General features: G+C 34.5%; 1 pseudogene; it reads right to left on the bottom strand.

The window, feature by feature from the left end:
- Nucleotides 1–208: 208 nt before the first annotated feature.
- LOC149152954 (pre-mRNA-processing-splicing factor 8A-like) overlaps nucleotides 209–27,921 on the bottom strand; it is a 112,168-nt pseudogene continuing 84,455 nt past the window's right edge.

Genomic DNA, 27,921 nt, shown 5'->3' with positions numbered 1-27,921 from the left:
AATGAAAATTCATTAAAATACCCTACTGATAATGAAAAAGATAGAATAGAAGCTTTAAAATAAACAATTTTACCTGTTATCTAGCCTTCAATGGTTATTTCTTAACATGGTTTTCACTCTTAAGCTTAGAATTCTCAGGGAAAAAGACATGGCCATGACCATATTTCACCTTGACTGTGGATGTCCACAACTTGCCAGATAACCGAAGCTAAGAAAATACATCTTTAGCATCTCCCTCTACATGGTCACCATCTTTGAGATTGTTGAATTCCAAAAAGTGGGTGGGACAATGATCATCATGATAAATGTCACAAGAAGCTACAAGCTTAATTCCACACTTATGTTGACTGTATTCTTAACACCCATGAAGTTGTAATTCCAAGGAACATTATCTAGTACCTTCACAATGATTCGGATTTAAACAGGAACGCAAAAAATTACAGAGATAACCATAAACACATAGATGTAGTGGAAATGATACTTCATTTCATTAATGTAAAACACTGAAATATGCTTACAAACAGAAATGGAAATAAACCAGCTAAGGCGATGGTAGCTCATCTTTGAGAAGATATGTGGTGGGTACATGCCTCTGAACTGTGTTACAATGAGACTCAAAGGCCTATTTATTGTTGAGAAACAATGAAAAACCCTTAACATCCCAAAACCTAACCCTAGAGATGAAACGCCAAACTGTGGGCTCCGTTTTGGGTAAGTTGGTACATCAACTTCTCAGGGTCGTAACTTTGGCACTCGATCTTCGTTTGATGCATACAATAGCTCGTTAGAAATATCTGTTCGAGCACTACAACTTTTGCAAGAGAAACATTTCCAAAAAAACGTCATTTAGGGCTTCAAAACAGCTCCGGAAGTTCAGGACCTAAAAAACTGCTAAAAAAAGTAAATTGTGCTACAAATAAGGAAACTAAAAAACTGAAAGAGATAGTTGTGGGGGTTCAAGTGGGATAGGTGGGTGGCCACCAATATCCACCTGGATCATTCCTCCCCCCTTAGGAAGCAATGGTCCCCATTGCGTTGAGTTCCTTCATCTGTTGAACTTGGTCCCTAGTGAGCTGTTCTGCAATCTCGGATGTGTCTAGTAATGGTGGGAAGCATGGTCGAGGGCGGTACACATTGAACACTTGGTGTAGGCGAAGGAGTGGGGGAATGTTGTGCTCCAAAGCATTGTTTCCCACAGCCTTGGTAATGTTGTAAGGACCATTTCGGAGTGGTAGGAGCTTCTTATGGGCTCTTGTAAGGCGTTATTTTTGCATATGTAACCAAACTTTGTCGCCCACCTAAAACTTGTGTGGTGCCCCTGTGGGTGAGGAGAAGTTGTTCCTGTGTTCTTTCATGACCGTATCCCTCTACTGCTGGTGCTGCGTGGAGAAACCCTTCGCGAGGGTCATGGATGTTGCAACAATCTTCCCCTTACTTTGGGAGTGAACCAGACGGAAAATGAATTTCCTAGTCTAGGAGACGATCTTGTTGCATTTCTTAGTAGAGATCAAAGAGGTGGCAGTAGGTGGGGCTACCTCCAGTATCCTGTATAATGAATTACCCAAAGTAATAATAACAACGCGAGGCCTTGACTCATACACATCATGTCACCTCCACAAGTATGGGTGGCCAAATAGTACATCACAAACATCCAGATGTGCAACATCACACAATACCTCGTCTGTTAAGAGTTTGATGTTGTAGGGAAGGCGACACTACTGGCGAACTCAGAAATCTCATCCTTGGTTAAGCCATCCGATGCTATATGGTTGCAGATGTGGTATTGTCTGTAGTCCCAACTGCTTCACAACCTCTGTTGAAATGAGGTTCTTTTGGCTACCACTGTCGACAATGAATTGCAACGGTGAACCCTTCACCCACATATGTGAGTGGAAAAGATGATCCCCCTCCTCTGGATCTTTGTGCTTATTCTTCTGGATATTGGCAGTGGCAACAATGACGCTGGGCTCCACATTAATGATCTGCTTCCCTTTTCCATTCCCTTGTCAGGTTCTGACTCAGGGTCGGAACATGCATCTAATTCGAAGGCCTTCAACTCGGCCACCAGTGACTACTTGGTTTGACACTCACTTGTGTTGTGAGTGGGGCTCTTATGGAACTCACACCACTTTCCTCTGTCCTTCTCTGGCTTTGTGGTGTTTTTCTTTTCTTGCGGCTTCGACGGGTTGTCTTGGGTCACCCCGCCTTAGCTTTGTCCTTTGGTCTTCGGATTCGCAGATCCAAAGTCTCGCTTCTTCTATTTAAACTTCTACTCGATTTTGACAGCGTATCAGTACGTCGTGTCGAGCAAGGAGATGTTCATGAACTCCATCTCTTCCTAGATGTACTTGTGTAGGCAGCCACAGTATTTGAGTACCAAATGTAGCTTAAGATCCTTGATACCCAACTGTGTGCGAACGGTATGAAAAATGTTTGTGAACTCCGGCACATCTTGGTCCCCTCCCTGCTGCAACATGGTCCACTTTATGCATTTGTCCTCATAGCTTTTGATAGGGTAGTACTGCTCCTTGATGGCATCCCGAAATGAATTCCAATTGGGTGCGGCTAAAAATAGTGAGCTCGTACTTTCATCCTTCTACTCGCAATAGGTTTCCCACTAGTCCTTGATGTGGGGGGCTGCTTTGAGAAGAGTGAAAACAATCTTTTCCCGACCAGAAAATCATGAACAAAAAAAGAACCCTCTAACAGATTTAACCATTTATCGATGGCAACTGCGTCTATCTGACCCTCTAATATGGGGATTTCAAAATTAACTTGTACCTTAAATGGTGTGGCATTTCCAAAGTAGCTGTTGGAAGCCGATGCGTCGCCCCTAGGTAGTCGTTGAAGGATCTGGGCAAAGTTTTCCATCATCGCGTTCCTTTTTCGCTCAAGGGCTTCTTCGAGCAAGATTTTGATAGGATCTCCTACCCCCCCGTCTTTATTTTCATCCACCATGGGAGGTCGTCGGGATTTGCAAGGATGGTCTTGCAAAGGTTCGACCAATTCAAGCCCTAACTCCTTATATACCGACTTCGTTGGGGACATGCAAAGAAAAACAGAAAAAAAGCAGTCCACTTTAATACCACTGATCCGGATTTAAACAGGAACGCAACAAATTACAGAGATAACAATAACTAGAGAGATGCACTGGAAATAATACTTTATTTCATTAATATAAAATACTGAAATATGGTTACAAATAGAAATGGAAATAAACTAGCTAGGGCGATGGTAGCTTATCTCTGAGAAGAGATGTGGCGGCTACATGCCTCTGAATTGTGTTACAATGAGGCTCGAAGGCCTATTTATTGTTGAGAAACAATGGAAAACCTTTAACATCCAAAAGCCTAACCCTAGAAGAAGAAACGCCAAATTGTGGGCCCCGTTTTGGATAAGTTGGTACATTAACTTCCAGGGGTCATAACTTTGGCACCTTATCTTCGTTTGACGCATACAATAGCTTGTTAGAAAGATCTGTCCGAGCACTACAACTTTGGGAATAATGAATAATTCAATCAAAGATCACACAATCACGATGAAGAAAATAATGAATAATTCAACAAAGATGCTGCAGGCTACAATTCAGGCCTAGTCATTGAAACTCGAAATGGAAAATCAAGGAACATGAAATACCATGTAAAATCCTAGGAAACAGTCACTAAGAAGCATTTTTATATTCTCATAATGAGAAGGAAGATAACCATGTGGGTTGCTTTCAGTGTCTTTGTTAAGCTTCCACCACTCATAACCTGTTGCAGTAAGCTTTATATGTCGTTAAGGAGCAGGAGCAAGGAGTGAAAATACATGTAAGAACGATGCACTTCACTCCATCCCACTACTTATTATTCTCCAAGATTTGAGAATGGCATGTTAAGTCCTAATAAACCATGGCAAGGAAAATAAGTATTTAATGAAATACCTTTCCATTAAGCACACTTTCCCTAGCTATAAATGAATTCTTCTTTTACAATAATGATTAAACACTAGCCAACAAACCTAAGGTGATAACTTAGGAAGCTCATTGGGTTGTGTATGCATCCATCCCAAATGCTATAAATCATTCAAAAATTCGTGCTCCAACAAAGCCAAATGAAAATGAAAATGAACTTGTTGATGCGTCAACCATTATGGAGGCATAGCTATACAATGAATTTCCATCACCTTTGGATTGTCTGGAGGGCTTATACCATAAGTATACCCTGCAATCTGAGTCATCAGGTCATCTATGCAAATGAATTTTTTTCAATATGTCTTTTGGCCTAATTCAGGTATAACGAGTCTCCTATTCAAATAGACACAATAAAAAAATGAGCCCTTGTAAATTCAAAGAGAAACTGAGACATAAAACTTAAATTAGTGTAAGAAAACTTTAAAAATTCATTTTACTGAAATTTTAAAAAATATATAATTATTTTCTTGTCAAATTCCAGTGAAAATCTTGTGTGCATGTCTTAGTGGCAAAGATCGTGGAAAGAAAGATTCGAACCTACCCTCACTTGTACCTGCACAACAAATAAAGATTGTGGAAAGAAAAATTTGACCCTGCGTGGGCCAGGATTACTTAAAACCCTTGTACTTGCACTACCAATCTAAAATTGGAATCCACTGTAGCTCTTACATAGCATCTCTGTATCTCAATGGCTCCTCACAACACTCATTCTTCTAAGGATTAAGAGCTCAGTCAGCAAAACGTGCTACAGGAATCAACGCTCTCACTCGAGCCCTCAAGCACAACCTAGGGCTTCCACCTCCATCTTCCATCTATACACCAAAATAGAATTCCAAGTGAGAGAAAAGGCTCGCTGAAATTGGACCCGCACCAGGCTGCCCAAAGACCAAAATTTGAGTTCAAGTTATCACGTTCCTGAAATCACGAACGTGCCAACACCGCAGGGAACCTTGCATGGTTCATTGACCCATGCATATCTGTGAGTTGCAGATTTTTCAGAGCCTATTCGTCGAGTCGTCAATCTTCAATATTATTCATTAGCATCGTGTAATCATGATTCAGTAGCATCGTGTAATCATGCACATTTGGCCACATTTTATACCAGCATTTAAGCCTTTAATATTAACCTATAAACATTTAAAATTAATCAGTTAATGCTATAGTAATTTTAGCATTACTTCTTTATGAAAAAACTATTGAGAATATGTTGCCTTAAACTAAGTTTTGTGTTTCTACCTTGAGAAGAGGTCAAATAAGACCTGAAAACTCTTCATTGGCTAACAAAAAACTGGTCAATATTTAATACGCTGAAGAAAAAGTATGTGTTTTAAAACATTAGGTTTAATAGCTTGATTTTTGTTCAGAGATTAATATACAAACGCAAACGGATTACTATAGTCCCTTCTTCCTTATGGCAAAGACTAATTAAGAGACTAATAACACATTGTTTTAATGTTTTTCGAGAGTGTAAATGAATTTTCCCAAATTCACATGTAATAATTTAAAAATTGTTCAAACTGAAAATATTACAAAATAATATTTGATATTTGTGCTCAAAACAAATCTAGGTATCGAGAAGGTGTGCACTAATTTCTTTATTTCAAATTTGGATTCCATTCTCCAAATACTTAAAAAAAAAAAAAATTGAAAAATTGAAATGGAATTTCTATTTATTTTAAATTATTTCAAGGAAAACATATATGGGTATATATCTAGTATATGGATGTTAAAGAAATAATATTTCTATACAACACCCGAAATCTATATATAATTTGTAAAATAGTGAATAATAAGGAAATTTGAGATGCACTCATATGGGATGTTAGCTTGCTTAAGCGATACACATTTCTTTCTCTCGGATTCATATTTAATGTTTAAGAAACTCTAATATATTAAAATAAATGGTTATGTTTTCTTTTATGCAGGGTATCAGAGTATCTCGTCATTTCTAAAAGGAAAATACTTTGAAATGTCTCAAGATAAATGGTTATGTTTTCTTTTATGCAGGGTATCAGAGTATCTCGTCATTTCTAAAAGGAAAATACTTTGAAATGTCTCAAATGCAATTAAAAATGTTAGAAAATAAATATTCGGCTTGAGGAAACTTTGTTATACATCACACATTTAGAATTAAATCATTCTATTGAGAATTTTGGACGTAGAAGGCATTTCTTTACATGTTTACGAGCTCATTAAGGATTAATTAATGATAAGTTTTACGGAAGGAAAAACTTATTGTTGTGCGTTATAGAAAATCTAAGTTAATATATACTAATGGAAAAGTAAATATGATAACAAAATAAGAAAAATAAGTAAAATTTTAATGGGTTATATTTTTCATATATTTTTTTAAAATAATGAAATTTTGAATGTAAACTTTTGTGATTTATAATGTTCTTTGAAAATTATTTTTTTCATTAAATCATATTCTTATTATTTGAGTCGATGGATTTCGAATCACTTAGTGTGATTCATCATCAAGACTTAGTGTGGTTCACCATGAATGAAAAATAAATCATCCATTTTTTCTATGTTATTTCTAGTCGTTTTGCATGTCTATAGTATATATTAACATGATTGAATAAAAAAATTCATCTAAGTCCGGATGATGAACCACACAAAGTGGTTTAAAATGCGTAGACCCGAAAAAATGGAATGTGATTAACTGGAAGAATTCTCTTGAAAAAATAATGGTGTTTTTGTTTTAGCTACAACACAACCAAATGCTCCCAAGTTCTTAATTGAACTTGGAACCTTTCTTAAGTGAAGTTAGGCTGCACTTCCAACTCCTATGTAATGGGTCACACTAAAGCATAGTGTCTATTAGAAAAGGGTGGTAGATGACCGTCATGAAAATTTCCCTCAAGTGGTCCACTTAACTAACCATGGTATTTTTAGTGTAATGAGGCAACCAAAATATTTCCTCACCTCCACTTAATTATCCATACCATTTTAAGTGCAATGACGAAACCAAAATACTTCCATACCTATTGAGAGAGGCACATCGACACCAATGCTTCCATCACCTTCAACCAATAATATCATGATCTCCAAGCCATCTTAGAAATAATCCTTAAATTTTCATAAGGATATGCCCAAGGATCGCCCTCCCTCAACCTAAGATCATATACATGGAGGTAGAAAAACATCTTCCTTGTCAATTTGGTCTACCTTCCACTCTAGACCATCTAATTCAAATGCACATGTTTCATTGGTTTTCTCATTTGTTGTCTCCACTTTTCCCCAAATTATCATACTCCCGCTAGTAATTTTCCATTATTTCGGCATTATCATCATTGCTATACAAAGGAAATATTTTCACCTATTCCTCAAGGTTGTTAAGTTACCTCTTGTAACTCAATTGGTTCTTAAAAGAACTAATACACTAACACATCCATGCCCATTATTGTACTTGTTGGATATAAAATTTCATAATAAACCTCAATGTGAAGAAAAAGATATCTATTATGGACTATTTCCATCACAAGTTTCATCCCCTTGATAAATCAAATTTCCTTCCCTATCCACCCCTTCACCAAAATTGCCACATTTTCTAGCACCCTAGGCTCCACCTCTTGTGACTAGGTAACAAGCCGCTTGTAGCATTGGTTGGTGAAAGGAAGATGGAAAGTGGCTATCAATGCCACCACCAAAAACTCCATCAATACTTTATATAAAATCAACTATGGGCTTCGACATAGAAATATTTTGTTCCAATATCTTCACTAAAATATTGTCCACCAAAGGATTCATAGAATTCCCTCCTAAAGATCCATATGTTTATCCTCCATCAACTCCAAAATCCCTATGTCCTTCATCACAAGTTTATATAGTTCCTTGAATAATGCTTAAGAAACTCATCTTATTTATGACTTCTTATTTCCTTCTTATTGTAGGAGTGATCCATGGATCTCATCGTAAAAATATAATCAAATTGTTTAAGTATGAACTCTTGTTATTGACCTACTATCGTGAGCATGCTTCAACCTATTTTCATGGAACCCATAACCTATAACACTACCTCTGAAGTTAACTACACCTAGACTTATTCTAAGGTTATTGGCTTCATTTTCAAGGGAAAATTAATGGAAAAAGTGGTCCTAGTAAAAATGAAAACAATCAACAACATTAGCTCTAGACTTAGGTACTTTTTGTTGTTTCCTTCTTGTTATGTCATCATCATCTTGAAAACCTTTCCTCTTAAACAATACCAAATTATGATACAACTATGTCATAGCTTGCAACTTCTACACTAAGGCTTTTTCTCATGCTTTTCAGAAACTTCATTGTATTCTTGGAAAACTATCTAAACCTTTTCACCACATCTTCCACCTTGACTTAATAGACACTTCCTTTGCACCATCCATTCTACACATATGCATAGTGAAATAATTGTCAAATCCTTTAAATACTTAATTCACCTTTTGTGTAGATGAATTATCTTGACCGCCTACTACTCCAAGGCACTAAGTATACTATTTTTTAATCTTTTATGTCACCCTTGCAATTGTCTATTAGTTTTCCCAAAACATTATGTTATATCTCAATTATTTCTAAACATGGTGAAGAGTTCACGATCGTTCTCTAGAACCCACTTTGCTTCAAAAGGTGGTGAATAATATGCTTTTATACCGCTATCATAGACTAATAGTTTTCCCAAATTGTTCTTTACAAAATTGAAGTTCCCCTAATTTGTTTTTGTACATGAGTTCATACTACATTAGCTTGCCTTGGTTTTTAGGGGCTTGGCCAACTTGTGCAAATTGCAAGATTATGACTCTTCACTTAAGGTTACCCATAATTATGCCTTAAGCTACATTTTTCTAGATTTTTAGCTAAGTTAAATACAAAAAAGTTTACAATAGGAACACATCCAACTGTTCCCTTAAAGTATTCCACATATTTCACACTTGGTCATTCAATATAATGAAATAAATTCTAACATTTAGTGATGACAATGAGCCCATGGCACAAACGTATGAGTAGCACCCAATGTGGGTGGTTCCTTAACTTTATTTATACAAATAATGTTATAGATATATAATCAGGGAGCATTTCCTTCTACCTACAACTCTATAACAAATCTAGATCTAAGGAGATACTACTTACAACCCATTACCTAAAATACTTGAAAAATCCAACCTTTGAAGAATATGGAGTTGTGCTTCTTACAAATCCTAGCTCTTCCACAATTCACTTAGCTAGTGTCCAAGTAGTCTACTATGCCAACCTTAGTCTTAACAAACTCATAGAATTCCTTATATACCCTTATATCAATAACTTGTAATGGTTCTTCTAGCATATGTGCTTACACAACGTAGGTGTTGTCTTTATATAGAGGATGTTTCCTTGAGGTTTTCTTCTCCTAAATTCACTTGCAATTATTTCAACACCCAAAGTGGAACCAATATGCAATCCACCCATTCTTCCACCAAGTGTTTGAGCCCCTTGGTCCATAAGTCTAGCTTATGCAACTGAGGTGTCCCTAATGTCTCATGCATCCAATGGTCAACTATCTTTGTTGTATGACATCCAAGATGCTTTTTTTCTTTCCTTATTTTGCATGTCATACCAAGCATCTATTTTTTTACATTTTGATACAATTTTCTGTGAACTTTGACTCAAAAAACTATGTTGATGCACCCAAATTCAATGCATTGTTGCCTACAAAATCATGAACCAAGAAATGTCCACCATCCAAGTCATTGTGAGGAATTTATAAGAAATCTCCAATAAAAACTTGTATCTTGTTTCCCTAATTAGCCAAATTTATTTTCCAATCCCTATAAACATAGTTATTCTTTGCTGTTGTCAAGTATATCTAAAGCATACTTGTCCAACCTTGCAACCTATTATCACAACCAAGTAAAGCTTTCTCAATGTTTGTGATATGCCGTAATTTCATGCAGTGGTGGGCAATAGGTTTACGACATGTCTTGTTGTAATGCAAGGATGCCCAAACCAACTCAGAAATCCAACCAACCTCAATATTTCATCTATTTTTGTTGGTCAATGACCACCAAAGTGATCATGTAGTGGAGGCACTCAAGTTCCATCAATATTGGGGCCTTAAAAGAAGCCTTAGCCTAATATCACGCTTATCACAATGATGGGTATATTGTTTCCCCTCCCAAATAAAAGAACTCATTGCACATGTCTAGGTGAAAATGTATCTGTAGTTCTATTGTTTAATTCCTTGAGTAATTGTAGGTAAATTTATGGTGCATAATCTCAAGGTTTCTTTGTCAAGTTTAATGGAAATGGTCATGTAGCTATGAAGTGTAAAGATACATTTTATCATTTGTTAGTTTCCCAAAAAGTAGGATAGTGTTATTATTTATGATTTTGAATGTGTGGTTAATTTGAGTTATTTATGTTCATTTTCATGATTATAATATGGGGTACTCAATGTTCCATGGCATTGAAATTTTGTAGCCATATTGATTTTTCTCTTAATTAGCTGGTGAACCCTTTACCACATGGTGTTATATATAAATTCATATATAATGTTTTTCAAAAGCACTAAGATGACCACAATGTAATCCTCAACCCTATTACTTGTGGTTCTAAATGAAAATTGTCTTAACTTGCAACTATATTTTTACTACATTAGGTGTTATGTCAAGGTAAAAAAATGAAGCATACATATGGAATTGTGGTTCATATAGTGAGTAGAGGATTATTACGTTATGTAATTTTCAACCTATACGTATATAATCACATGCCCACCCCCCCATTCTTTCTAGATGGTAGTAACCATCACCATAACCTTGTTAAAGGATTTTTATTCACGCTGCCAAAATGATTAAGCCTTAGAAATATTGATTGCATGAAAAAGGCATTAGCACCATCATGATTATAGTGACAAGTATCAAATGGTTATTCCTCATCTTTATTATAGTAGATGTGAGGTATCTAACCTTTCAATAAGAAAGTCTCTCAGGTAATGTATGATAGTCAACACAAGATCTAAATTAAAAGGGAAATCATAGTTTTTCTTTCCTCTTACAATCTTAAATGGATTCTCACCCTCTATCTAGTGAATTTTAAAGTTTTAACCTAAAAACTACCATATTATTAATATATATAATGTTAGGAGAAAGTGATACTCAATCCATTTGAATTTGTTTATGTGATCACCATGTGGGTTCTTATATGGTTGAAGAAAAATAATGCTTGAGAAATGTAGAAGGAGATAGTTAATAGAATAGGGTTCCTTGGCCAACATGAATCACTATGCATGCCTACTCTCCTCATAATTGCAGTTTAAATTTTGTGAACCTTAGACCTATATTTAAACTCATGCCCATGAGTAAAACCATGAATGGGACTTGCTTGAGCCATCATTCACATGTGCATGTTGCAGCATACACAAATAAAGGCTCACAAATTCAATGCACTTATGATATAATTAATATGTGATAGATTATGCTCTTCATTTTAGTTTGATTAAGTTGCTCATGATTTCCTAGTTTATGTTGACCAACTGAAGGCCCTAATTAGTACTATGACTTGATAAAGGGTTCATTCACTTCATTTTTTACTACACAATGAGGAAACACTTTATGCATCTAGCATCTTGTTAATCATTCAATTTATATATGAGTCAATTACTTAGGCTTAAGGCTTGTCCCTTTGCAAAAATAAATATTTATTCTTCCCTTCTAAAATTTTTGACTAATGAGCTTAGCACCATACTAGATCATACCCTTTCTCATATATTCACTATGTATCCCAATTCAAATCCCTTCTCTAGAAAAGAATTATTAGAACAAGTTGAACTACCTTTATGGCTAGGATCTAACAATGTTAAAGGTCTTTTGAAAGTTATTTAGACCATTCCTAAATTTGGTTGCCATGACTCCCATTTAGGCCACCAAGATACTATTCCCTTCTCACTCTTTGCATAAGGTAATTCATCTCCTAATATGTCCAAGGGTTTAGCTAAAGTGGGGGAGAACTATTTGTTATCCTCCCCATGTGGGATCAATTCTTGCAAAGTGACATCTTATCGCAATGTGATAAGGCTAGAAGGGTAGATAATCCCAGGGATAAAGCTACACTCCAGTGTACTTCAAGATTCCTTGGCCCTTTCTAAGTCACAAGTTATGGGTATATATGGCTTGTGAGTTGTTGGATATACCTATGAGTTATAGTGGTAGTTAGTAGGTTTGATCTCAAGCCTAGCATAGATTAGTGCAATGAATTATTGAATCCCATGGTTATAAAAAACATCAAAAAATGTTAATGAGGATTACTTTGGCTATCTTATAAATCATGAATTGGACCGGGCTCACACACTACACTTTTAAAATGAAATATTTTTATTGTTATCAATGGAATCACATAATGGTGTAGGATAACTCCCAATTGTTCTTTATGATGTCAGTTTACATTATATGACATGTTTGTTAACAAATAATCCATTAGGGGAAATTTAATGTCTAAAATGGGCCTCCTAAATAAAATCATAAAATATTGGTTAAAGTAATAAAATAAGAATTATGAATTTTCAAAAGAAAAGAAATACTACTACTTTTTTCTAATCAAAATTTTTACTTATCTCCTTACATGCTTACTCAAATTTCAAGGCTAGGAATTAATTAGATGTAAAAATAAATTCCACATCCAATGAGTATTCACTATGTTTACTTTTGATAGAGTGACAAGGAGATAAACTAGAAATACATGAAAAATACATGAATTTTTTTAGAAATACATTTTTTCATGTCTATCCAATTTATCTCACTATATGTGTATCATAGTCAGTTCTTGTTGGATGTATAATCTAATCTCACATCCAAAAAGCACTTACACTTGAAATTTCAGTAAACCTATAGTGAGATAAGTCAAATATATGATTAAAAAAGTAAGTTTCTTCCTTTCTGTAAAAAAATATCTACTCTTATAAATGATATCATCATCTTGAATCCTAATGGTTCTTTTAGAGTTGATTAAATAATAGTAAATCTTTTTTTAAGGCATGTTTTTCCCTCAAAATCCCCCTAATGTTTATACCTTTTAGTACACCACACCATTGAAATTGCATATACTATGAATTTTTTAACTAACAATTAACGTTTGAAAAATGATTGGTTACATGTTTGGAGATATAACTATGAAAAAGTGAAAGAGGTCAAATAAGAAGGAGGTTAAAGAACCCATTACAATGGAAATTATCTGAATATATGACTACATGGATCATAGAATTCAACATCCCATATAGCTAGACCCCTTGAAATATGTTCAAGGCATATCTAAGAGAAATTTGAACAACATAATTGTATGTCGGTGTTAATAATAGTGAGATCATCATGGTTTAGCTTTCATAATTTCATAGAATTGCAACAAGAGCATAAAAACTTTGCTTTCCCCAATTAGCAAAAACGGTTAATCCAATGGGAAAAATATCAAGGAATGCAACATTTATTCAAATAAGGGAAATTGGATTAGTTCCTTCAAACCTCACATGTTTAGGACTATATACAAGTTTTCAACCCCTTAGATAATCGTAGACAAAATCTTTATGCAAGAATTCATAAATAGACACAACTCGGTGAAAGTTATTGATCATTTGTAAGGAGGATAAAATGCATTTTGAAAAATCCCATCAACACATCATATTGATCAATTACAAGAGAACATTGGAGATGTGATATGATGGTAAACATGCTTTATGGTTGGAAGACTTGCTCATGAGTGGACAAGCACTTGGTTTCCTTGATACACCATGTGGTCATTAATAAATATGCACTCAGGTGGGGGGAAATTATATTAAAAAACATCAACAATGTTGTTAAGCAATGCCTAGAGAATTCATGGAATGCATCTCCCTAATTCCACATGGCAACATTCCTAGTCAATGTAGTTTGTTCTAACAATTCATTTCTAGAGTTGTGTGACATGTGGCATCCTTTCCTTCCACCTCTTCTAATGCATAATTAAAACTATGAAAGCATAAATATTTAAAGTATTATGAGTATCTCTATGGAATATTCTTGGCTTCCATGTACAAACTTGTGTTTTGACAAGCCATGCCAAAGATTCTCAAAGGAATACCTTTAAGTATTAGGAAATATTGGTTATTGGTATGTTACCTTCACATTTATGAAAATACACTCCAGCTCCAATATATTTCCCAATCATGTTTTAGACAAATTAGTAATCTAGAAATAACATACTAGAGAAAACAATTCAGGTCAATTTCACATTGAAATAACACAAGGGCTTATTCCCAACATATTCTCCTATGATGAGGATCTTCACTAATAATTTGTTTGTATCATTAAGTATAAACAACATGATAGATTTTTTAAGTTTTAGCATGGAGCATTTAAAGTCCACAATCTAACAAATAAGATCTTTAATCATGTAAATTAGAAAGGCCTTATTTGGCCATATTGTCACCAAGTTTTTCTTGAAGAAGAATTATGCATGTGAATGGTCGATATTTATGTGGTGCAAAGATGAAGAGTAATGTGGTGGAATAAGAAAAGGCAAGATCAAATCCATCAAGATATATTTTGGACCTTATGGGAGCCTCATATCTTAGGCTTTTATCCATTGGATTGGCAAACAGTCAATCATTAGAAATGGAAAGGTAGTAGACACTTTAGGCAGCCATTATGCTAGAAGAGGATCAAATGAATGTAGGTTGGAAGGAAACCACAATGATAGTAGAAACGACATAAGCTCATTGAGTATGGAACATTGAAACTCCTAAGAACATTGTAATTTACACTTAACAACAACATAAGAAAATAAAACAAAGTAAATATCAAGGTGGTTAGTAAACAACAAACTTTGGCTTGGTAGTCTAGCATCATCCAACAATACAACATTAACCTCCTTTGATATTTGTCAATGATTATAGATGATGAATATCCATCAATGACACTTGGAATTTTTTCATCTTATAGGAAGAGGAAGGCCATCACCATGCAAGCTCTCAAATGTAAGTTATTTGATGAAAAACCTAGTAATTTCATTTCCAAGGAAAAACAAAATTATAGAAATAAACACTATATATGTTCCTTTGGCTGAAGATCTCGAAGTTCTTGACGCAAAAAAAAAAGTCCAAATGATACATTAGAGCAACTACTTGTTTTTAAACTATTTATACACTATATGATTGTTTCCCTATGAAATTGAATAGAAAACTATAAGATTTGTTATGGGTAAACATAAGCATGATCAAAGATTTATGATATAGATAAATTGTCAAAATCAAAGGACAATAGCTCGAGTGGTAGCTAGCAGCTTTAATTGCCCCTCCACTTGACTTCTACTCTGGAGACATGTTAGCTTATGTGGAAAAAAAATGAACATGTTGAAAATCACAATGAGTAGTTCTTATAAGCGCAGAGGGGAAAAAAATCTAAATATCTTGATATTGAGGTGAATAGTGGTAGCTGTTGTGATTTGATCCTAGATCTTGCTCAAAACAATCCTATAAAGCTATTGATTCACTAGTTACCATTTAAGAAAAAAACAAAAAACAAAAACAAAACATCTTATTTATACAACATTTCAAAGAACAACTTAGGTGAAATTTTGTTGTGCTGATTGACATGTGAAAGGTTCTAATAGTATTAGTGATATATGAATTCTTTTAGCATATTCACTCATGTGAGAAATTTTCTATTAGCATAGTGGTAGTAAACCAATAACGAAAATGTATAATTGCAAATATAGAAAAGAAAGAATTACAAATAGAAGAAATTTAAATTTTATAGTAACAACATAGGCATTCTCTATGAATGTGTGAATGTGTGTTTAGTAAACCAAAGTGAGACAATTATAATATCCTATGGTATCAAGCAAATAAGAATTCACTCTAGCAAATGCATTGGAATATCTATATGTTTTAGTCACGGGGCAATGATGATTTCTTGCTGAAAGCCTTAGAATTGGAAAAGTCATATAGGAGGCCAATGTTCAAAATGAAAACCAACCCTTCCCTTTACTGCAACAATATATTGAAGAGAAGAAGTAATATGTGTCATAAGTCCAATAGAAATTCTCTACACATGTGTGTTTAATCAGCAAAAGTGAGACAATTATAATATCCTATGGTATCAAGCAAATAAAATTTCACTCTCAAAGATGCATTGGAATATCTAAATGTTTTGGTCACAGGGGCAAAGATGATCTCTTGGCGGAAGCATTGGAATTGGAAAAGGCAGGTAAGACACCAATGTTCAAAATGAAAACCTTCCCCACCCATTGCTGCAACAATATACGGAAGAGAAAAAGGCATATGTTTCATAAGTCCAAACTGTCACTCATCTCTAGTTATCTAGTTTTAAAAAAAAACCGACGTAACCTAAGTCTCTTTAATAATTTATGCCCATAAAGTAAACACTATTTATAATTACAGGAGAGACAAATTTCACTTTATAAAATCAAGTAATACAAACGTAATATTTATTTTATATTCTTTTGAATTACAGTTAGTATATTAAAAAGTAAAAAGGTACGTTGAGGGTCAAGAAAGAAGATAGAGTGTCACTTTTTGTAACTCCCTCGTGGCTCCTCCGTTATATATCCTCCCTCCCTTGCATATCTTTCTTAATCAATTGCAAAGAATCATTGGTGACCAAACATGTAGTCCAAATTTCAAATTATTTCATCCAAATTATGTAGTCCAAATTTCAAATGTGTAATCCAAATTTCTACTCGCACTAAATTTGTGAAGAAGAATTATGTGATTAGCCATCCATGTTTAAGTATTTGTTTATGAATATGTATTCATTTATTATCTTTTTTTCGGGTTATTTTATATTAGAATATATTAATTTATATAAATAAAATAAATTTAAAATTGCAATATATTATAAATATATATTTAAATTTTTAAACATTTTCATCCATTAGTAGTAGTCGTCTTCATTTTTAAAATTATTATTAATATAATTAGTTATAAAAAATTAATACATAAGTTAAACATATATACATTTAAAGAGATTTAATTTCCATAGAGTATTTATAATATGATAATTAAGATTTATATATTAAAGGTAGTTATGCCATTTTTGTTTTTCAATTAAATTAAAAAAAATATCATCTCGTTTTCCAATTTTCATTCTAACATCATTTTTTTTATCGTTTATTATTACTTTATTATATTTCTATGCTCTTTTGTTATATGTTTATATGTGTGTGTTTTAACTCATATATTAATTCATTTTATAATTAACTTAAATCTATCTTAACCGTAGATCTATCAAATGTCTAGAGGGATAAAATCTCTTTTCACTCTCTCAAGAGATAAACTTTAAATATAACATTACAACATCTCTACCATACTCAAACAATTTTTTTCTTTATTTTGTTTTGTTTTAATATGATCAAAATATTTAAAAAAAATTACAAATTCACTAAAAAAATGACTCTCGTGAAAATTAATTAATAATAATCATTTAAAATAAATATATAATCTAAATAATTTTTATAGTTTTATTTTAATATCATCTAAGTCTACTCTAATATAATTTAATATTTATAAATTAAATTATAATTTTTTTCCTAGCAATTTTATTTATATAGATTCTATGAATTAGATAATTCAATATGAAAACTGACGCATCATACAATCGCACGCATCAACACAAAAAATTTGTTGGAATCCAGAGGCACAGCAAACAAAATAAACACACAGCAGAATATCAAGCACATATGAGACAGTTTTTAACGTGGTTCACCCAACCAATCTGGGCTACGTCCACCAAACATAGGCATCAGGAATTTATTAGTCAAATTGGAGATTACATAATGAAAACCTCATAAAACTCTCACCCCCTTAGCAAACCATCCGAATGGTTGCCTGTTATATAGCATAGAGAATCTAACAGCCTCATTAACTCCCTCACATCAAATATAGGAGGCATTAACTCCCTCCCAACAACCTGGAGTTAATCTAGGACCTGAATTCTATTGTTGTCATCAGCTGAGATTTTTCCTATTTTGCTACAAACAGAAAATCTCAACAATCTCCACCTTGACAACAATTCGCCTGATGCCCTGTTATTATTATTTTATCTTTTCTGCAAGCCAAGAGAAGCCAAACACCAGCGTAGCTTCTCCAACAAAACTGGTTTCGTGAACATGTCTGCACAGTTCTCCTTTGTATGCACCTTTTCAAGAGAGACTCCTCTTTCAGTGATAACTTGTCTTACAAAATGGTACTTAATTGGAATATGCTTTGATTTACTATGATAGGCCGGATTCTTAGCCAAATGTATTGCACTTTGACTATCACAAAGTAACCTGATGTTGTCCTGTAACCTACCAAACTCACCAAGCAAACCTTTCAACCAAACCGCCTCTTTGCAAGCATGCGAAGCAGCAATGTATTCTGCTTCAATAGTGGATAAAGAAACAATGTTCTGTAGCTTTGACATCCAGCTTATAGCTCCACCTGCAAGAGTAAAGACGTACCCTGAAGTTGATCTTCTCTTATCCAAATCACCTGCAAAATCAGAATCAACATATCCGCAAACAGATTCACTACTCTTATTGTAAGTTATACAATAACTACTTGTGCCTCTCATATACCGAAGCACCCATTTTACTGCTGACCAGTGCTCTTTACCCGGATTTGCCATGTACCTGCTGACAACCCCAACTGCATGAGAAATATATGGTCGCGTACACACCATCGCATACATCAAACATCCTACTACATTGGTATACGAAATTCGAGACATATAATCCTTTTCTTCATCTGTATGAGGACATAAACTTGAAGAAAGCTTAAAATGGGAAGCTAAAGGGACTGACACAGGCTTCACATTATTCATACCAAACCTCAAAAGTATTTTCTCAACATACTTCTGTTGTGATAGCCACAGCTTACCATTGCCCCTGTCTCTGAAAATCTCCATGCCCAAAATCTATCTTGCCGCTCCTAGATCTTTCATATCAAACGTCCTTGCCATCTAAGTCTTCAACCTGTTGATTTCTTCAATGCTTTTGCTTGCTAAAAGCATATCATCAACATACAACACTAAGATAATGAACATGCCATTATTTAACTGCTTAAAGTAAACACAATGATCATATTCACTTCTTACATATTTCTGACTCAACATGAAAGAATCAAACTTCTTATACCACTGCCGAGGCGACTGCTTCAGGCCATATAATTACTTCTTGAGCCTGCAGACAAATTTCTCATTGCGACGCTGAAAAAACCCTTCCGGTTGTTCCATATAAATTTCCTCATCTAAGTCTCCATGTAGAAATGCAGTCTTAACATCTAATTGCTGCAACTCTAAATTAAACAAAGCCACTAATGCTAACACAATTCTAATTGAAACAATTTTAACCACTGGTGAAAATATCTCATGAAAGTCTATGCCAGCTTTCTGAGAAAACCCTTTTGCAACCAGCCTCGCTTTGTACCTGTCTTCCGTATCATTCACACCCCGTTTCACCTTGAACACCCACTTGCATCCCACAGTTTTCCTGCCTTTGAGAAGTTCAACCAGATCCCACGTGCCATTCTTACCTAAGGCCATCATTTCTTCCTTCATGGCTGCTTCCCATTTGTCACTATTTGAACCTTCTACAGCTTCCTGATAACACAAAGGTTCATCATCATTAGCGATCAAAGCAACCGAAGTAACATGATCATCATACCTTCTCGGAGGGCGTTTGATCCTTGTAGACCTCCTTAAGAATGTTTCTGGTGCTTCCGCAATTGGCTGTCTATCAACTATAGGAACTTCTTCATGATCGCCATCTGAGACCTGTCCATCTGAGACCTGTTCATGTCCTCCATCTGAACCCTGTTCATAATCTAATTCTGAAACCTGTTCATGACTAGAATCTGAACTATGGTCGTTATGACTATCATTAGAAATGCTGTCAAACTGAATATGCTGGAAATCAGATACATCATCCTGTTTCAATCTACTATTTACATCTAACTGTACAAGAGAGGATTCATCAAACTTTACATCTCTGTTGATGATGATTTTGCGGGTAGTAGGATCCCACAATCTATATCCCTTTGTTCCATCACCATACCCAACAAAGACATACTTTTTCGATTTCGGATCTAATTTAGTTCGCTGATGTTTAGGCACTAGAGCATATGCATCACAACCAAACACTCTGAGTTTAGAATAGTCACAAGGGTGTCCTTTCCATACCTCTTGCGGAATCTTGCAGCCTATTGCCGTTGATGGAGATCGGTTTATCACATAACAAGCTGTTACCACTGCTTCCGTCCACAACTCCTTTTGCAACCCGGCGTTACTCAGCATACACCTTGCTCTCTCTAGAAGAGTCCTGTTCATGCGTTTAGCAACTCCATTCTGCTGAGGAGTATAAACCGTGGTCTTATGTCTCTCGATCCCTGCATCCTTGCAATAGCTGTCAAACTCCTTGGAAGTAAACTCACCACCATTGTCAGTTCTTAAACATTTTATAGTTCTATCAGTGATGTTTTCTACCAATGCTCTAAACTGCTTGAAAACTGTAAAAACATTAGACTTCCTTTTCAACATGTAGACCCACACTTTTCTAGAAAAGTCATCAATAAACGATACAAAATATGACGAGCCACCATATGACGCTGTAGGGGCTGGACCCCAAACATATGAATGGATATAATCAAGTATGCCTTTACTAGTATGTTTTCCTGTTTTAAACTTTTGTTTACTTTGTTTACCAAACAGACAATGTTTACAGAAATCCAATTTTCCAGATCTTAGATTAGGAAGTAACTTTCGGTCAGCCAAAATTTTCAATCCTCTTTCACTCATATGCCCCAATCTTTGATGCCATAAGTGAATGGAACTACTGTCATGTTCAGACACAGACACATGATCTGACCCAGTTCTACCTTCTAACTGAAATAGATTTCCTACTTTCTTAGCTTTCATAACTAGTAAGATACCTTTATATATTTTCATAACTCCACCTTGAATTACAGTTTTATATCCATTTGAATCAAGTGCTCCTAATGAAATCAAATTTTTCCTTAAATCTGGTACATGCCTCACATCAGTTAATATTTTGGTTGTGCCATCAAACATTTGTAGTTGTACACTTCCTATTCCAACAATACTGCAAGTGACATCATTACCCATGTATACGACTCCATCATCAACTGATCTATATGTTTTAAACCAATCTTTATGAATACACATGTGGTTAGATGCCCCGGAATCTAACAACCAATGTTGATCATGTTTTGACATATTAACTGACAATACCTCATCACTCATACCTGAACCAGATACTGAACCTGTATCTGTGGTGTTGGCTTCCTTCTTTTCTGTCGAAGAGCCTTCTTTAGCAGCCTGCTTTCGCTTCCAGCAATCCTTTTTCAGATGTCCAGCCTTGCCACAATGCCAGCACTTTACCTTTGGCTTCTTTCCTTTGGACTTTGAACGAGAGTCGCTATGCTTTCCCCCGGAGTGTCTCTCTCGTGAGCGACCTCTGGCCATCATTACCTCTGATGTAGAGGTGTCTGCATTCGACCTCTTCCTCGTCTCCTCAGCCAACAAGGCTCCAACAACATCGTCAAACTCAAGGATATCTGATGTACTAAAGCTTATGGAAGTAACAAAGTGATCCCAGGATTCGGGCAATGAACATAATAGAGTTATTGCCTTATCCTCTGAATCAAATTTCACATCTAGACTGTCTAATTGCACCAACAAGGTATTAAAAACATTCAGGTGATCAACAATTGAGGTACCTTCTTTCATCCACAAACCGTAAAGCTGCCATTTCAGGAGAATCCGATTTGTCAAAGATTTCGTCATATAGAGCTTCTCAAGCTTCGACCACAGGCCTGCGGCGGTTTTCTCTGACACAATGTTGAACAGAACATCGTCCGCCAGACATAACCGAATTGCGCTCAGAGCTCTATCGTCCATCTCATCCCATTCATCCTCCGTCATGGAAGGAGGTCTTTTGTTTTTCCCCAAAAGTGCTTTCGCCACACCTTGTTGAACCAGCAGATTGTGCATCTTCACCTTCCAGATCTCAAAATTATTCTTGCCATTAAATTTCTCAATTTCAAACTGGGCACTTTGAGTTTTCGCCATTTGTATCAACAAAAAAACACAATAATCTCCAATATCCAACCAGTAAAAACAAAAAAATTGCCTATGCCTTTTCTGCCTTTGCCTTTAAAACAAAAAACTGCCCTTTGTTTTTACACAACCAAAAAACCTGCCTATGCCTTTGTTTTTACACACAAAAAAAAACTGACTTATTGCTGTGAAAAATTGCAGTATATAAACTGAGCACCAAGCTTTTAATCTGAGGTTTGCTTATATTTTCGAAAAAACTAAGCGTCTTTAAATAATGAAGGCAGTGAACCCCTGCAAATCGCTTTGCTGGAGATAAGAATCAGCGTTTCAGTCCATCTCTAATAACCAGTTGTATCTATTTGGTAAGTGAGAGCGCTACTGTCGCACGACTCCAAACCTTACCATACGGGGAATGGGGCAATTGCTAACAGCCTCCCATAATTTTTTGCTGTTGTTTGCTAATAAGAAAGAAATGTGTCCCAGATGCACAGAAATTGCAAAATTATGGGCTTCTTTTTCAGTATGTAAACGGAGAAAATTCGTTCTAACGAGTATTAGTATTCAACAGGCTAATAGTCATCACAAGCTTCATACCCATTCACTCCAACCTGAGTGCTTGCGTTATCTCACTGAATGGATGACACTTGAAAAAACATTACATACTGCGTATACACTTGAAAGAGCATATAACTACGTTGTTTTGTTTTTAGAAATATATTCACGCTGTTTTAAACAACATACCCACGCTGTTTTGATAACATATCAACACCGTTTTTAAAACTATCCACGCCGGTGTTTCAAAACGTAAATCCGCACCGTTATAACAAATGCTCACGCAGGTTTTGGTTTTAAATTTAATTCATACCGTTTTCAATACACGCTGTTCTCCGCATCGGAATGGTTTGAAGAGCGCCCACCGAATCCAACGCTGATCATGTGCTACCAAATCACTTTACACAGCGCACCTTCAATCACAATGCACAGCAACGTATACGCAGCAGCAAACATCCACGATCACGCCAATCCACCTCTAGTATGCAAGTCTCAGCACCTCCAACATGCTCTGATACCAATTGTTGGAATCCAGAGGCACAACAAACAAAATAAACACATAGCAGAATATCAAGCACATATGAGACAGTTTTTAACGTGGTTCACCCAACCAATCTGGGCTACGTCCACCAAACATAGGCATCAGGAATTTATTAGTCAAATTGGAGATTACATAATGAAAACCTCATAAAACTCTCACCCCTTTAGCAAACCATCCGAATGGTTGCCTGTTATATAGCATAGAGAATCTAACAGCCTCATTAACTCCCTCACATCAAATATAGAAGGCATTAACTCCCTCCCAACAACCTGGAGTTAATCTAGGACCTGAATTCTATTGTTGTCATCAGCTGAGATTTTTCCTATTTTGCTACAAACAGAAAATCTCAACAAAATTTAAAATTTAAAAAAAAATAACAACAAACTTTGTCAAGATAAACCTACATTAATAAATTTAATAATTTCAAAATATATAGGCGTATATTTCATTAAAAAAAACCAAAGATTTTTTTAAAAATATATAACTATGTAATGAAATGATATTTTAATGTCTATGAGATTAAAATTAGTTTATGGGATTATTGGTTTCTTGTTTTTTGCTTTTTGTAATTTATTTTTTTCCTTATTCAAAATAATGATGAAATGGCCAAACTTTCAAGCCAAAATGAAATGTTTTTAAGAATGACATGCAAAAAATACACACTTGTTCTTCCCAAGTTTCTTTAGGTCTTTTCCATTATCTTATTTCACACCGAAGCTAATGCGAATTAGTTCTTAATTGAGCAATAAGAATCTTTGCCCTCCACTGAATGGTAACTCCAATAAACTATTTTTGTTGTAAATCACAAGTAAAGTTGAATTCCTTAATGTAATATTTCATTTTTCTACTTAGTCTTTACCGTACCTGATTACTAAATTCTCCATAAAAACCAACTATTTTTAAACCAATAACCTTGAAATATATTTTTCAAATGCGACGTTGAGTTTGGAGCGTCAAAATGAAACGTACAATTAATAACATATATGACGGCAAATGTATGTTACCGTAGCTGATTTTTATCCCATTTGTAAATTTTTTTCATGTGGCTTGAGCATATTGGTGGGTAAATTCAAAGCGTCGAAATAAGTCTAACCTTGCGGTTTGCAATTATTGAGATCGCAGTTTTACTTTCCACTGAGAATTCCGATTAAATTTCTAATTGTATTGAGAGAAGAAATTAAGGGTCGTTATATTTAAGATTAGGTGTTGTTGTTGGGTGAAATTTTGATTTTTATTGTTTAAAATTGTAATTTCAAAAATTGGAGCTCATTTTGATTGTAGTTTTCAATTATGCTGAATCTATTTCCACTATTAAAAAATGATTCAAACACTCCAACATTCTAAGTTTTTTTACAAATTCTTTTACAAAATTCCAACCAAAAATCCACCTTAATTTATAAGTTTCTTAGACCACCTAAGTTTCTTAGACCACCCAAAAAAGAATCAGCACCAACTGATTCGTTTATTTTGGCTCTTATTTGAATTAGGGAATTAGGGCACAGCCTAATTATTCTACGTTCTGCCCTACCATCAAAATGGTTTGGATGCTGTTTATCTCAACCTCCCTCGGGCACTTTTGAGTCTGAAATTGGTACTAGTATATTCTGGATTTCATTTGAATTAGTATCGTTCGACTTGTCTGGTTTATTTTTTGTGCATTTTTCGAGAACCATCAATTCCAGATGTGAAATAAAATAATTGTTATTTTTCACAAGTACATGCCACAGATCAAACCATCCATTGTGTTCCCGAGCACGGCAGTTACCATCAATATCAACACGACGAGGGCAAATCTGCAGGAGGGTGAGGGTACAGCAGGAATAAAGTCGTTGGAAAAAGCACTCGGTTAGTTCCGAACCTGTTTAGAAAAGCAACCCAACTAAATGAGCTCCTAAACGCTAGTCGGCCTGTAGGTGTGGGTGAAATGTTTTATAGCATGCCGACATTGCGCGCCTATCCAGTCTTGTCCCTACGATTCACGAGCATGGAACTGTGTAGAATGAGGGAAAAGTTTTCAAAGATGGGGACGTTTTTGTCGTCGGTATATCCCCTTCGTCAATGCAGGGTGGGGCAGGAGGAGCTGTCCAGCATTTCCAAACCGTTATGCGTACGTTGGAATCTATATGATCTCATTTGAAATATATTTTTTTAATTTGAAGTTTGGAGCAGTTTTTAGGCGTACAAGTCTTAGTTGAGATTAGATTAGGCGTACATACTTTGATTTGAGATTAGAGTGTGAAATTTTTGAAGACTAAACTTTCTTCGTTAACGGTTAGGCCACTGCGTCAGTATATACATTATTGTTTACTCCACCACAAAATACAGAATGCATAATGTTTAGTCAATTGGATAAATTTCTCTTGAAGTTTCATGCGTTGATGATTATGTTACATGTGCTGCTACATTTCTCATAACTATTCCTGTACCGAAGCAAAAATTAATGATGCTGCTTCTTTTGCGGCAATTTCTGATAAAGTTATCATGGTACTAAGGGTTCATTATTTTGCCTTTGTTTTATATCATTGGTTGTGTGGTCAAAACGAGAAGAGGAAATACAAAAGATCGGCGTTTATTTTTATATCATCGTCGTGGGGTCAACACAGAAGAATATATACAAAAAGATCGGTGGATAGCTGGATGGGATTTGAATGCGAACCCTACTGTTACTTTTCCATTTTCTCTGCACTCGAAAGTCTCGCATCATTATGGACTTACTATGGGTGTTAACCTGTGACTGTGGTTAAGCTGAGCTGACATTTTCCTTGAATAATGATTTCCTTTTTTTTTTTATCATGTAAATTTGATGGGATTAATTAATTTTAATTTTGAAATTGATTGAGTTGCCTGGAAAATCATTAAATCATCTTCTTCTTTCTTTTTTTTTTTAAAGGAAATAGTTTTTAATTTTTTTTGGATGACATTTTTCCTTTATAATGATTATTGGTTTTTTTAATGTAAATTTGGTGGGATTGATTAATTTAATTTGTGAAATTAACTAAGTTGTTTGGAAAATTATTATTTTTTAAATGGAATGGTATTTTTAATATTTATTTCTTTTAAATTTTTTTATAGAAATTAATTATTATTTTATTATAATTTATGTAATAATGTAGACAATTTAGTTAATAAAAACTATAATATATATATATAATTTTGAAATTTTCAATAATATTATATTTAAATTAGTGATTAGTTTCTTATTTTATTTAAATTAATTATAGTTTATATAATAATGTAGATAATTTAATCTATAAAAGATGCAACAAGTGGTTCAATTTCCATACATCAATATCATCTTGATAATATTTGATGTTCACTTTAAACAACTAATGGGAATGTATCTTTCCTATATATATATATATATATATATATATATATATATATCCTACCAAATGAAGGACCATCCAACTTTAGTCAAACAAATGATATATTTTCCTCTTCGATGCACACTAAAGTAAAGTTATATATATATATATATATATATATCCTACCAAATGAAGGACCATCCAACTTTAGCCAAACAAATGATACATTTTCCTCTTCGATACACACTAAAGTAAAGTTTAAGTTATTGTAACCATTGGTTCAATTTCCCTACATCATTCTCGCCTTTATAGGGCTTGATGTCCACTTTGAATAAAGGATGGGAATATCTTATGCTTAAACTTGGCCTCTATTTCTATAGCTCTTCTTTGTGCTCTAGTTTTCCCACTAGAGCCAACATTTTGATTAGAGATATTGAAATCCATAAAAGGCTTGAACTTGCTCTATAGAGATGACATTAATTTTTCAATACCCCTTGTTGAACACTTACTCTTTTAAATTTTCAAATATCTCCTCCAAGTCATCCTTTGGTATCCTAATGTACTCATTTATCATGTCTAGGGTTTTGAGAGTGCTTTCTTTACATTGATATATTGTTCCTTCAATATAGCATACAAACCCAAAAGAAAACTAATCTAACACCAATGGATCTACAAATCCTAAATAGATATGACATATATATTGAGATTATGTCTAATTTATCGAGTTTATTTATCATTAATAATATAAGCATAGCATGTTTCACATGATGAATAACTTAGAAAAATAAGAGAAAAGTTGTAATACTAATAATGAGCACAACATAAACATAGCGAACAAAACCCAATCTTGGAAAAACCATAAGGAAAATGAGGAATGTAACTTGGTATTTTTTCCTACAATTTTAATGCATGATACAAAGAAAGATTGACTTGCTATGTAGTATAATATAAATTGTTTCCTTTGATGGGCTTCCATATGATTAGATTCTTCTAGGTGTGTTCTATTTCGATATTTCACTACTTTTCTAAGTTATGCAATGATGAATCAATATAATATGAACCTAACCCTTCGCCTCCTCTCATCTCATTTTCTAACATGTCTTAATAGTTAGAATTTTTGAATGCCTAATTCCCAATTAGGTTAGGGTTTTGGACCCTCTATAATATTGTTGAACTTACATACATGACTAGATCCACATGTGTGAATAATGAGAATTGACATGGCATCTACTTGGTATATATCATAGGAGTTGAAGCATATGCCAAATTGTCAAAGCATAACTCCTTGATATGGACTTCAATTGAGGTGATCTTTGGACCACTAGAAAGTTCTCAATGATTTAAACAACTTCAAAGGGGGCATGGAAGTTTTAGACACAGTTTTACCCCTAAAAATCATTTGTTTGATACTGAAAGTAAGCAACACAATTTTTCAAGGCCCAAGATAATGAAAACACGATCAAACCCTAAAATAGGCCCTACAAAGTTATCACTATGATTGTCAACCCCAAAAGTAAC

Source organism: Pinus tabuliformis, chromosome 9 (genome assembly GCF_031772625.1).
Source record: "Pinus tabuliformis cultivar Carrire ecotype Pingquan chromosome 9, CPIR1, whole genome shotgun sequence".
Taxonomy (NCBI): Eukaryota; Viridiplantae; Streptophyta; class Pinopsida; order Pinales; family Pinaceae; genus Pinus; species Pinus tabuliformis.
This window is presented reverse-complemented; position numbering and strand designations above follow the sequence as displayed.